The 2,986-nt window shown below is 40.6% G+C and overlaps 1 protein-coding gene across 3 annotated transcripts in view; it reads left to right on the top strand.

The window, feature by feature from the left end:
* The first annotated feature begins 476 nt into the window (after positions 1 to 476).
* LOC108970888 (protein jim lovell) overlaps positions 477 to 2,986 on the top strand; it is a 45,184-nt gene continuing 42,674 nt past the window's right edge. For 2 of the 3 annotated variants that reach the window (XM_018936585.1, XM_018936582.1), the window contains exon 1: positions 2,341 to 2,434. The gene's annotated coding sequence lies outside the window, so the exon portion shown is untranslated. Of the gene's footprint in view, positions 612 to 2,340; positions 2,435 to 2,986 lie in introns of those variants that run through there. The other variant, XM_018936583.1, reaches the window with a different exon arrangement.

Raw genomic sequence — 2,986 nt, 5'->3', positions numbered from 1 at the left:
AATATTTTATGTAAATACAAGCCCCCACTCTGTTATGTTCTCTCTGGTCCATCCCGTACTCGTGGTGAAGTTCATACAAAAATATTTATTTGTGCAACCTCCCAAATATTGTCAATAAATGAAAAAAGTTTAGAAAAAAAAAATTGAAAAAAAAAATTTATTCTTCCAAAAAATGTGTTATGCAAATTTAAGTCCCTTTTTTGTGATTTCCGTCGGAAGTAAGTTTTGCCAGCTATTATTTCTACGAACGCGTTATATATATATATATTTTTTTTTTTTTCAGTTCAGTCATGTCCTAATTTGGCAGCATCTTACCACAAGATCTAAATAACGAAGATAAATCTCATGTCACCCTAAAAACCCTTAACAAAAAAGTTCATGCTCATAATTGAGAGGATAATAAGAGGGAAGCACGCATGCATATATGAGTAGTACCTACAATATTAAATACATATACGCACGAAAGTGATGTGCCAATAAAAAAAAGGACATACAAATACAATAATTTTGCTCTCTGGAAACGCTCTAACACAYGGCTGAGTTCAGAGGTTTGCTTATTTAAATGAGCAATATGAGTAGAAGGTGTAGCATGAAGCGTGTGACAAACGTGTGTAAGTCATACAACAACAAGAACAAAATGTATCAGCACAGTCACACAGTCCATGGAAGGGATGATAGCGTCGCTGTTGGCGTTGACGTTGACGCTGGCAGCAGAGCGCTGCTAACACATTGCTTATCAACGCTGAACTTTTTGCTGCTGCAGACTTTTTGGGGTTGATTTTTTTTTACTGTGTTGTCTATCCTTTATTGCCCAGCATGTGTATGTGTGTATGTGTGTATGTTTGTATGTATGTGATGTGTATTTAAATAGATACATGCATATGTATTGTATGTGTATTTAATATATGCGCATATAAATGTTATTATTTTGTAGTTTGACTGGAATATTTTACATACAAACATATTCTAGTGCATATATATACATATATACGTGTATTTACATATATAGATGCTATATACTCATAAGTGTGCAAAAATTATAAAGCCTTCACATATGCATAACCGATAAACTCATGTATGCCAAACTCAGTCACCGCCAGCTGTACACATGACGTATACGCAACGCGCATCGCTAACCTGCACCGCTTAAATCATATTTTCTGTGGCTGTATATGTGTCATAGGTGCTCATTTATRTTCATCCAGCACACAGGACACATGTACATATGTGCGCACACATGCGCGCGTACGCAAAAGCAACGCGCCGAGTGCGCTTAGTCTCTGCCGCGCGGCCGTTGTCAATCGCGCTGCCAGCGCTATTGGAATATATGCATATATTGTTGTTTTTATTGTTGTTATCATGCCATTTGTATACTTTATATGTTTTTATTAGACGCGCAAAGACATTCCCATACGAATCGCGTACTCGCGCGTACATATATCGGTTGCGTTGTGAGCGCGCGCGCGCTCGCTCCTACAAAATTAACCAGTAAGCTGGCGCAATCGTAATTTGGCATATATATACCTACGGCGCTTGGCGTGTTTTGACATATATATAGTAATATTCAACGGGTGTCGGGTTGCGCGCTCGTACGTGTCGTGTGCTGTGTGGTGTATTAACGACTGTGTGTGGTGTGTTTTATTTATTTTTTAACCCACCTCGCGGCATGTCCTTTTTATGCCGCAAGTGTAGCTAAGCGTTTGCTGTTGTGGTTTTTGTTGCTGTTGTTTATKCSTCGCACAGATAAGCAAAATTTATATGAGATAACATGTGTCCATCCGCATGCATGTATTTATTGTCTATGTGTACGACACATGCGCGTTTGCGCGCCCATAAGCGCGCAACACATGCAGTGCCTGCCAACGCTACGCACAACAAGCACACATACAGGCGCTTGAGCATATGCATAACAACAACAATAACAAAGCGCCGAAGGAGTAAACGCGCGCTCGTATGCGTTGCTCAGTGTGGCCCGCAGCCACCCTCTTTACAGCACACCTACAACCCTGCATACATGTGTACACGCATGCTTATGCCTGCTGCGCGCATATGGAGCGAACGTGTGTGTCGTGTGTGAACTCGCAGTCGCTGCGCAGCGCTTCGTTCGGTTCGACGCTATCCTGTGAMATCGCTGGCGCACGAGTGCGGCGCAGCGCTGTTGATACTTCCTCTGCTGATGCTACAGTTGGTGTTGGCGCTTTTCGTGCTGCCGCCGCCGTCGCCACCGCCGCAGTCGCTTGTGCTGGTGTTTTGCTGTTGTCGTGTGTTACATTTGTGCATATTTTTTGGTAAATCATTCGAATTAGTCGTTTCGAAACAGTTGAACGGTTCAACACACGTCCACGCAAATAACTCTTTCACTTTGCCACATTTCGCTTTTTCAGCAAATGTCCTGTGTGTGATCGTCTATATATGATAGCAACGCATCATATTGGTAAGGCCGCCCTACAGGCCACACACATATACACACGCGCGCTCACACGCCCACTAACGGTGGCACGCATATGTCGGCGGCTCTGCGTTTGCCACATTCGCCTTTTGGCACTTTGTTAGTTTGGCAGCTTCTATCGCCTATCAGCTTGAACGGTAATTGTCCGTTAACAGTTGACAATTGTTGTTCGACTTGAAGTGCTTATATTTTTTGCGGGCAGTGTTGCTCGACGCGTATGCAAGAAAAAGTGTGTTTTGATAAAAGATTTTTAGTGCGAAGAAATATAAATAAAAAATATTATTAAAAAATACGTTGGTAAATGAAATGTCGGCACAAAACTCGAAAATATAAAACTTCCGTAATTTTTTTTAAAATGCTCCGCAATAATATTAAATAGAATGCGACATTTTAAAATGGAAGAAGTGCAAAAATTGCTAAACGAAAATGTTCTGCTTCGACCAAAGTGCATAAACCATATTTAAAATTAACTAAATGAAAAATTTTACATCACAATAAATATTAATTTAAAAAATTTTGCCACCTGTTGGATATTTA

This window comes from Bactrocera latifrons, unplaced genomic scaffold (assembly GCF_001853355.1).
Source record: "Bactrocera latifrons isolate USDA-ARS-PBARC rearing strain unplaced genomic scaffold, ASM185335v1 scaffold_313, whole genome shotgun sequence".
NCBI lineage: Eukaryota > Metazoa > Arthropoda > Insecta > Diptera > Tephritidae > Bactrocera > Bactrocera latifrons.
The sequence above is the reverse complement of the archived record's forward strand: the minus strand, read 5'-3'. Positions and strand labels throughout refer to the sequence as shown.